The following is an 11,237-nucleotide window of genomic DNA, read 5'->3' on the forward strand; positions in this document are numbered from 1 at the left end:
TCAGTCAGTTGTGTAGGCTTCCTGGTGGAGGGGACTAGTGCCTGTTTCCTGATGGATGAGGCTGGATCTTGTCTTTCTTGTTGGTAGTTCCACGTCTGGTTTTGGGGTGTCTGTGGCCTTATTTTGATTTTAGGTATCCTCTTTGCTAATGAGTGGGGTTGTGTTCCTGTCTTGCTAGTTGTTTGGCATAGGGTGTCCAGCACTGTTGCTTGTTGCTTGTTGCGTGAAGCTGGGTCTCGGTGTTGAGATGGAGATCTGTGGGACATTTTCACCATTTGATATTACATGGAGCTGGGTGGTCTCTTGTGGACCAGTGTCCTGAGCTTCACTCCCCCACCTCAAAGGTATAGTATTGACTCCTGGGTGGACCATTAAAAGCCTTTCATCCACATGGCTCAGAATAAAAGGGAGAAAAATTAGAAAGAAAGAAAGAAAGAAAGAAAGAAAGAAAGAAAGAAAGAAAAGAAAGAAAGAAAGAAAGAAAGAGGATAAAATAAAATAAAGATAAAATAAGATAAATTAATAAAATAAAAAAGAATTATTAAGAAAAAAATAATTTTTAAAGTAAAAAAAAAAAATAGTATCGGACCGACCAAACCCCAGGACAAATGGTGAAAGCAAAGCTATACAGACAAAATTTCACACAGAAGCATACACAAGCACAATTCCAAAAAGAAGAAAATGGGAAAAAGTAATATATTTTGCAAAGTCCACCTCCTTAATTTTGCATGATTCTTTGTCTATTCAGGTATTCCGCAGATGCAGGATACATCAAGTTGATTGTGGAGATTTAATCCTCTGCTCCTGAGGTTGCTGGAAGAAATTTTCCTTTGTCTTCTTTTTTCACACAGCTCTCAGTGTTCAGCTTTGGATTTGACCCCACCTCTGCCTGTAGGTCGCCTGAGGGTGTCTGTTCTTCGTTCAGACAGGACGGGGTTAAAGGAGCCACTGATTTGGCGGTCTGGCTCACCCATGCTGGGGGACAGAGGTGTACGGGATGAACCTTCGGTGGCAGAGCCTGGTGTGACATTGCACCAGCCTGAGGCACACTGTACATTCTCCCAGGGAAGTTGTCCCTGGGTCATGGGACTCTGGCAGTGGTGGACTGCACAGACTCCCGGGAGGGAGGTGCGCATAGTGACCTGTGATCGCACACAGGCTTCTTGGTGGCGGCAGCAGCAGCCTTAGTGTCTCATGCCCATCTCTGGGGTCCACTCTGATAGCCGCAGCTAGCGCCCATCTATGGAGCTCCTTTACGCAGTGCTCTTAATCCCCTCTCTTTGAGCACCAAGAAACAAAGAGGGAAGAAAAAGTCTCTTGCCTCTTCAGCAGGTCCAGACTTTTTCCCGGACTCCCTCCCGGCTAGCCATGGTACACTAACCCCTTCAGGCTGTTTTCACGCTGCCATTCCTCTCCCTGCGATCTGACTGAATCCCGAGCCTCAGCTCCCAGCAACCGCCTGCCCTGGTGTTTGAGTACACAAGCCTCTCGTTCTGGTGAGTGACGTTCAGCACGGACCCTCTGTGCAGGACTCTCTCAGCTTTGCCTTCAGCACCCCTGTTGCTGTGGTCTCCTCCACGGCTCCAAAGCTTCCCCCCTCTGCCAACTGCAGTCTTTGCCTACCTCTCCCATTCTGTTGATTTACCTTTTCATTTTGTTGATGCTTTCCTTTTCGGTGCAGATGGATTTTAGTTTGATGTAGTCCCAGTTGCTAATTTTTGTGTTTGGTGTCAAATCCAAAAATCATTGCCAATATGGATGTGAAGGAGCTTACCACTGATGTTTTCTTCTAGGATACTTTTTTAAGGTTTCAGGTCTTATGTTCAAAGCTTCAATCCTTTTTTAGTTAGTTTTTGTGTAAGGTGTAAGATAGTGGTCCAATTTCATTCTTTTGCAGGTGGCTATCCATTTCTCCCATCACCATTTATTGAAGAGACTGCCTTGTCCCCATCATGTACTGTTGGCTCCTTTGTTGTAAATTAATTGATCCAATATGGATGGATTTATTTCCAGGGTCTCTATTATCTTGCATTGACCTATGTGTCTCTTTTTATTCCAATACCATACTATTTTGATTACTCTAATTTGAAATCAAGGATTGTGGTACCTCCAGCTTTGTCCTTCTTTCTCATGAGTGCTCTGACTATGTGAGGTGTTTTAAGGTTTTATAAAATAGCTCCTTTCAGCATTCCTTGTGAGGCAAATATAGTGGTGATGAACTCCCATGGCTTTTCTTTGGGGAAGTCTTTATCTCATATCTGAAGGAAAACTTTGGTGGGCAAAGTGTCCTTGATTGGCAGGGTTTTTTTCTTTCAGCATTTCACTATAACACCCCACTTTCTCCTGACCTGCAACGTTTTTGTTGAGAAATCCACTTATAGACTTATGGTAATTCCCTTGTATAAGACAACTCTTTTTTCTCATGCTGCCTTTGAAATTTTACCTTTGTCTTTGATATTAGACATTTTTATTATAGTGTGTCTTGGAGAATATTGTTTTGGATTGAAATTATATTGTGACCTCTTAGCTTCATGAACTCAGATGTCCAAATTACTCCCCACTTTGAGAAGTTCTCAGTCCCTTTTCCTTAAATAATCTTTTTGTCCCTTTATCCTTTCTTCTTCTTCTGGGATTCCACTAATATGTAGATTTTTCTCTTAAAGTAAGCCATAGGCTTTATTCATTCTTTTTCACTCTTTTGTTGTTGTTGTTTTTCCTTTGTCTCTATAACTTCAAATGGTCTGTCATTGTGCTCACTAATTCTTTCTTCTGATGTTACAGGCTGCTATTTAATCTCTTTGTTAAACTCTTCAGCTCAATCATTATACTCTTCGGTTCTAAGTTTATTTTTTTTGTTTTCTATCTTTCTGTTGGACTTCTACTTGTATTCTTCTACTGTTTTTATAATTTTGTCAAAGTGTTTTTCTGTGTTCTCTTATAGGTGCTTGAACCTCTTTAGAATAATTATTTTGAATTATTTGTTGCACAACACCTGTAGTTCCATTTCTTTGGAGTCAGTTACTGGATGTTTACTTTGGTTCGTGGTGGTGTCATGTTTTTCTTGGATACTTTGTGACCCCAGTGGCTTTGTGTAGGTATCTGCATATTTGAAGCAGCAATCACGTCTTCCAGACTTTATGGACAGACTTCAGTAGGAAAGAAGTTGATGGAGGTATGCTGGAGCACCCTATGACCACATGTCTAGTAGTAAATGGAGCCAAGTGTAGGGACATATGGTGGCTATAGGTCTGGGAGGCAACATAATGTCTCATCTGCAAGGCCACTGGAGTCCATAACATTTCCAACTGTGTGGGTCTTAACAAGTTCTATAGGGTTCTCTAATGGTGCCTAGGGCTGTTGGTGTCCTCAGCGTCACCTCCTGGTCCAATGGCAAGGCACCATGCATGCAGCATTGGTGGCTGAGACCAGTGGTGTTCAGATTCACAGCTGTGTGTGTGTCATGGCTTTGTTAAAATAATATTTGTTCAGTAGAGCACAGAATGTTGAACAGTGAGCCATGGTTCAACAATAGCCTACAAAAAAATGGAAATAGAGAAATTTGTTACTCACAGGTCCTGGTGGAAATACATAGCATACCTTGTTGGACTACATAAGAAGGTCAAGGCAGAATGTAGACAGAGAAATATGGGACCTGGGTCTCATATGTTTATTAAGTTCCATAGGTGGAGTACATTGTGGTTTCCCAGCTAGGCTGAGATGGTCAATAAAAGCCAAAAGAGAGGAGTTTGATAAGCTCCATAGGGGTCCTATTTAAGAAGCGTATAAGGCATACAGGCCCTAGGAAGCAGGGAAGACTGTTGATCACAAGGGCTTTTGGGGAAGTCATATCAGAAACTTAAATTTGCTTGTGATTCTGTGGTTGCTATCTAGGGAATGCATTTGCATGAGGGAGTTATTGTGAGTCTAAAGTGAACAGTTGGGGGCGATCTCTGTTGGTGCACCCAGTGGTATTGGCCAGTGACAGGAGATAGGCCAAATCCAGGCCCAGAAGCCGCTGGTAAGTATCTTGGCTGTCAGCATGCACTTCCATAGTTATAGGGTCTCACCACTGGCATAGCACATGGCAGTAGAGGCTGATGATGAGAGGTAGGACAGCAGCATGTATGTGCACAGCTGGAGGGTTTATCCCCAAGTGAACTCTTATTTGTAGGGGTCAGTCGAGGGTGGACTAGGCTGGTGATTTGCACTCATGCATCTTCAGATGCTGCCTGCATGGATCATGTGCTCCAGAAGGGGTGAAAGGGAAAGGGAGTGGGAAGGGTCTCAGGATGCTGGTGTCTGTGGTAAGGAGTAGTTCTTGAATAAAAACAAACAAACAAACAAAACAATAAAATCTGCAGTGGATCCATGGTGGCTGTGCTGGTCTTTGCTTACTTCAGTGGTGACAATTGCTGGAGTCTTCTGCAGAACAAGCCATCTGGAACCATGCTTGCTCCCACTGCACAGCTACTACTAGTAGTCTCTGCTATTCTTCCTTGTTCATATATGTCCTTGTAAGTCACAGATTTGCCATTCTTCGGGGAGGTGAAACCAAAGTGGGTCCTTCGTGCTGTGCTCTAAAAGGTGAGCAAAGCTAGACACTCACCCCACTCTCCTTTTCTCAGTGAGGGTAATTCTTTCTACCTGAGGAGTTCCCCCTAGCTGCTGAGACATGCTGGCCGGGGAGATGAAATGATGCAGGCAAAATTAAGCCATTCCATCTTCCCCTTTTGTGCATTTATTCTCAGATTTTTTTTGTTCCACTGTGATGCTGAAGTTTCTTAAGTGGACACCTGTGCTCTCACAGAGCTGGTTTTGTTCATGAATAGCTGTCTAATTGTTGATCTTTCAGTGGAGTAGAGGCTGAGGTCTTCTACTTTGCCATCTTGGTGACATCACACTTTTTAATACTGACCTGCACTCATTCTAGTCTGCTTTTTATTCTTTATATGTTAAGTGTCTGTCTCATTCCACTAAACCATAAACCCCTAGATGGAAGAGTTAATGAAACATTCCTTTCTGTAGGTTATATAGTGCCTTACATAATAGGGATTCAATAAATATACATTGAATTCAATTAAGTCAATGATTAGATAGGGAGACTGGGTGGGTTTTCTTATCAATGTTATTTAAACAAGAGTCTCTGTTTCTTTTGTGTAATCTAGTGTGATACATAAATATGTGGTTTCAATTATTTTATTATGGTCTCTATATTATTTTTCCCCAAAACACATTCTTTCCAATTTGAAGCCAACAAAGTGATCAGAGTTGTTATGAAATTCTTCCTGCTAGTGGTTAAATTCATAAGGTTACGTTCCTTACATTCCTTTCTTAATGGAGATTATTTTTAAATTGATATGTTAACAGTATTCTTCAGAGTGTGGTATCAACGTCCCATTACCAAGAATTATTTATAATCATTACTTTTCAGAATGAAAGAAACCACAAAAGATAACTTCATTCTGAATTCTTCCCTCAAGGACACAAGGTTTTATTATCTCAATTTTAAAGAAAAGACAATTAAGGCCTGGAGATGTTAAGTTACTTCAGATCATACTGCTGGTCAGTAGCAGATTCAGTTGCAGAATTCTCAATCAAAATTTCTTTCCCTAATAACACTTTACCTCCCTCTTGGGACAACAGAAAATCACTATTAAAATTTGTTTCAGTGCACTAAATGATAGTGTTGGTCTGATGGAGCAATTGAGGTGCATTAAGTGATACAATGGTTTGCTAGAAGAAAGAGCTACTTAAGGTTAAAGTATACTTGCTAAAAAAAAACTAACATATAATACTCACCAGAGAGTTAAATTCTGAAAAGGAAACCTAGTTTTTAGCTTTATATGATTTTATTATAAAAATATGAAATGTAAAATGTTTTTCAACTCTCATCTTATGGATGGTAAATATGTATAAATTTCAATCATTTATTCAACATTCAACATACAGGTATATATCCTGTACAAGATATAAAATTGTGGAAGGCAGTTTGAGGAGATGTGACCAAGAGGACTCACCATCATATGCACATGAGACTAGACTACTTTAAAGGTCATTTTTAACTCTGACACCCTGTGAACTTATGCATGTATAAACTCCCTTCTGCTTTTGTGCTGTGTTTTTTCTTTCTTTTTTTGATCTCTCCCAATACGGCTTGCTCAAATCAGGTTACTGCATTTGCCAGCTTAACAAGCTCTAGACTTTTCATACACTTTTTAAAAGACCGGAGGTATAGTTGACTTATAATACTGTGTTAGTTTCAAGTATATAGCAAAGTAACTCAGCTATATATTTTTCAGATTGTATTCCATTATAGGTTATTACAAGGTACTTAACGTAATTCCCTGTCCTATACAGTAAATTCTTGTTGTTTATCTATTTTATGTATAGTAGTTTGTATCTGTTAATCCCATACTGCTAATTTGTACCACCTTCCCTCTCCCTCCCCTTTGGTAACCATAAGTTTGTTTTCTATGTCTGTGAGTTTGTTTCTATTTTGTATATAGATTCATTTGTATTATTCTTTAGATTTCACATATAAGTGATATCATATAGTATTTGTCATTGTCTGAATTACATCATTAAATATAATATTCTCTAGGCCCATCCATATTGCTGCAAAGGCAATATTTTATTCGTTTCATGGATGAGTAATATATATATATATATATATATATATATATATATATATATGCCTCACATCTTCTTAAGCCAGTCGTCTGTTGATGGGCACTTGGGTTGTTTCCATGTTTTGGTTATTGTAAGTAGTGCAGCTGTGAACATTGGGATGCACATATATTTTTGAATAAGAGTTTTCCTTCTTCTGAGATATATGCCCAGGAGTGTGATAGCTGGATCATATTGTAGCTCTATTTTTAGTTTCTTAAGGAACCTCCATACTGTTCTCCATAATGGCTGTACCAATTTACATTCCCACCAACAGTGTAGGAGGGAATCTTTTCCTCCACACTCTTTCTAGCATTTATTGTTTGTAGACTTTTTGATGATAGCCATTCTGAATGGTGTGAGGTGATAACTCATTTTGGTTTTGATTTGCATTTCTCTAATAATTAGCAGTGCTGAACATCTTTTTATGTGCCTGTTGGCCATCTGTATATTTTCTTTGGAGAAATGTCTATTTAGGCCTTCTGCCCAATTTTGGTTGGGTGTTTGTTCTTTCAATATTGAGTTGTATGAGCTGTTTGTATATTTGGATATTAACCCCTTGCTGGTCACATCATTTGTAAATATTTTCTCCCATTGTATAGGTATCATTTCATTTTGTTTATAGTTTGCATTGATGTACAAAGGCTTTTAAGATTGATTAAGCCCCATTGATTTATTTTTATCTTTTATTTCTTTTGCCTTGGGAGACTGACATAAGAAAATATTGATATAATTAATGTCAGAGAACGTTTTGCCTATGTTCTCTTCTAGGAGGTTTTTTTTTTTTTTCGGTACGCAGGCCTCTCACTGTTGTGGCCTCTCCCATTGCAGAGCACAGGCTCCAGACATGCAGGCCGCAGGCTCCGTAGCCATGGCTCACAGGCCCAGCCGCTCCGCGACATGTGGGATCTTCCCAGACCGGGGCACGAAGCTGTGTCCCCTGCATCGGCAGGCGGACTCTCAACCACTGTGCCACCAGGGAAGCCTTCTTCTAGGAGTTTTATGGTGTCATGTCTTATATTTAAGTCTTTAAACCATTTTGAGTTTATTTTTGTATATGGTGTGAGAGATTGTTCTAATTTCATTAATTTACATGTAGCTATCCAGCTCTCACAACACCACTTGTTGAAGAGTCTCTCTTTTCTCCATTGTATATTCTTGCCTCCATTGCAGTAGATCAATTGAATGTAGTAGTGTGGGTTTATTTCTTGTCTCTCTATTCTGTTCTATTGATCTATATGTCTGTTTTTCTGTCAATACCACATTGTTTTGATTACTATAGCTTTGTAGTATATTCAGAAGTCTGGAAGAGTTATGACTCCAGCTTTGTTTTTGTTTTGTTTTGCTTCTCCCCCTTCCGGATTGCTTTGGCAATTCTTGGTACTTTGTTGTTCCATATAAATTTTAGGATTATTTGTTCTAGTTCTGTGAAAAATTTCCTGGGCATTTTGATGGGATTGCAATGAACCTGTGTTTGCTTTGGGTAGTATGGCCATTTTAACAACATTAATTCTTCCAACCCAAGAGCATGTGATACCTTTTTCATATTTTTGAGGTGATTTTAACTGTGTTTTTTTTTTTACATTCTGGTATTTCATTATTCGTGTAAAAAAATGCCACAGACATGTATATCATGTGTCCTGCTACCTTACTTAATTCATTTATTCATTCTAATAGTTTTTGTTTGGAGGTTTTAGGGCTCTCTATACAGAGTATCATGTCCTCTACAAACACAACTTTTAACTCTTTCCTTCAAATTTGGATACATTTTATTTCTTTTTCCTTTCTGATTGCTTTGGCTAGGACATCCAATGCTATGTTGAATAGAAGTCGTGAGAGTTGGCCTCCTTGTCTTGTTCCTGAATTTAGTGGGAAGGCTTTGGCTTTTCACCACTATTTATTATTTGTGGGTTTGTTGCAAATGACTTTTATTATGTTGAGATATGTTCCCTCTATACCCACATTGGTGAGACTTTTTATCATGAATGCATGTTTAATTTTGTCAAATGCTTTTTCTGTGTCCATTGAGATGATCATGTGGTTTTTGTTTTTCTTTTCATTAATGTGATGTATCACATTGATTAATTTGCATATATTGAACCATTCTTGCAAATCCAGAATGAATCTGACTTGATCATGGATCATGGAGTATTATCCTTTTTATGTATTGTTGGATTCACTTTGCTAATACTTTGTTGAGGAATTTTGGATCTATAGTCATCAAAGAATGACCTGTACTTTTCTTTTTTTGCAGTCTCTTTGTCTGGTTTTGTTATCAGCATGGTTGTGGCTTCATAAAATGAATATTGAATTTTCTCCTCTTTAATTTTTCAGAATAATTTAAGAAGGATGGGTATAAGTTCTTCTTTGCATGTTTGCTATACTTCTCCAGTGAAGCTCTCTGGTACTGTACTTTTGTTTGCAGGGAGTTATATTATTATTAGTATTATTACAGATTCTGTTTCACTCCTGGTGATTGATCTATTTAAATTATCTCTTTCTTCTTGACTCAGTTTTTGCAAGCTGTGTATTTCTTCAAACTTGTCCATTTCTTCTAGGTTATCCAATTTTTTGGCATATAACTGTTCATGGTATTCTCTTATGATATATTTTTTTACTTACGTAGTATCAGTTTTTATTTCTCCTTTTTCATTTTCTATTTTCTTTATTTGGGTCTTCTCTCTTTTCTTCTTGGTGAGCTTGTTAGAGGTTTGCTGATTTTGTTTATCTTTTCAAAAACCAGCTCTTGGTTTTATTGATAATTTTTATTATCTTTTATCTCTGCTTGATGTATTTTCTCTCTGAGCTTCATTATTTCATTCCTTCTGCTGACTTTTTGTTTTGTTTTTTTTCTGTTTATTTTAGATAGTAGGTCAGGTTGTTTATTTGTTTTTTTGTTTCTTGAGGAAGACCTTATTGCTATGAACTTCCATCTTAGAACCGATTTTGCTTTATCCCATGGATTTTGTTAGGTTGTGTTTTTACTTTCATTTTTCTTTAGGTATTTTCTGATTTCTTGTTTGATCTCAACTTTGACCCATTGATTTTTCAATAGCACATTGTCTAGTCTCCATGTGTTTGTTTTTTTCCCATTTTTTCTATCTGTGCTTGATTTCTAATTTCATTCTGTTGTGGTCAGAAAAGATGATTGGAATAATTTCTATCCTCTTAAATTTGTTGAGGCTTGTTTTGTGACCTAGTGTGTGGTCTATCCTAGAGAACATTCCATGCATGCTTGAAAAGAATGTGTACTCTGTTTTTGGGAGGGGACATAGTGTCCTGTAGACATCAATTAAGTCCAACTGGTCTATTGTTCCATTTAGGACCTCTGTTGCCTTACTGATTTTCTGTCCAGGTGATCTGCCCTTTGATTTCAGTAGGGTTTTAAAGTCTCCTAATTCTATTGTATTATTGTCCATTTCTCCCTTTATATCTGTTAATACTTGTTTTATATACTTAGGAGCGCCTCTATTGAGTGCACATATATTAATGAGGGTAATATCCTCTTCTTATATTGATCCCTTTTTCATTACATAATGTCTTTCTTTGTGTTTCTTTCTAGCCTTTGTTTTCAAGTCTATTTTGTGTGATATGAGTTTTTCTACCTCCACTTTCTGGTCATTTCCATTTGCATGAAATATCTTTCTCCATCCCCTCACTTTCAGTCTGTGTATGTCTTTCACCCTGAAGTGAGTCTAATGTAGGTAGCATATTATAGATTCTTGTTTTTTTTTAATCTAACATGCCATCCTATGTCTTTTGATGAGAACATCTAGTCCATTGAGAATTTGTAATTTTCTTGTCCTATTTTTATCTTCATGTTTATCGTTTTACTGTTAATTGCAGTTGTAATCACTTTTAAAATCTTTTTACTATTTTTAAATCTATATACTTGTTTATTTAGGTGACCTTCAATCCTTTTATAAATTTCTTACTGTGATTTTCCCTTTTCTATAGATTGTTGCTTCTTTTATATTTAGGGAAAACCCTTCAATATTTATTTCTGGGTAGCTTTAGTATTGTTGTATTCTTTTAGTTTTTGCTTGTTTAAGAAATTCTTTATCTCTCCTTTTATTCTAAATTATAATATTGCTGGGTAGAGTATCCTAGGGTGCAGTTTTTCTCTCTCAGGACTTTGAATATATCATGGCATTTCCTTCTGACCTGAGAAGTTACTGCCAGTAAATCAGCTGATATACCTTATGGGGACCCTTGTAAGTGACAGTTTTCTCTTGCTGTCTTTAGAATCTTCTCTTTATAAAGATTTGCCTTTTGTATTATGATGTGTCTTGGTGTGTGTCTGTTTGAATTATTCTTGTTTGGGACCCTCTGTCCTTCCTGTAGGTGGATATCTGTTTCCTTCTTTAGTTTGGGGAAATTTTCAGCCATAATTCATTAAGAGGCATTCTTGATCTCCTTCTCTCTATATTCTACTTCTGGAATCCCTTTTATGAATAAGTTGGCACACTTTATATTACCCCACAGATTTCCAATGTTGCTTTAATTTTTTTTTGTTTTTTTGTCTTTCTGTCTGCTGTTCTGGTTGGGTGATTTCCATTATTCTATCAACT

Source organism: Orcinus orca, chromosome X (assembly GCF_937001465.1).
Source record: "Orcinus orca chromosome X, mOrcOrc1.1, whole genome shotgun sequence".
Classification (NCBI taxonomy): Eukaryota; Metazoa; Chordata; class Mammalia; order Artiodactyla; family Delphinidae; genus Orcinus; species Orcinus orca.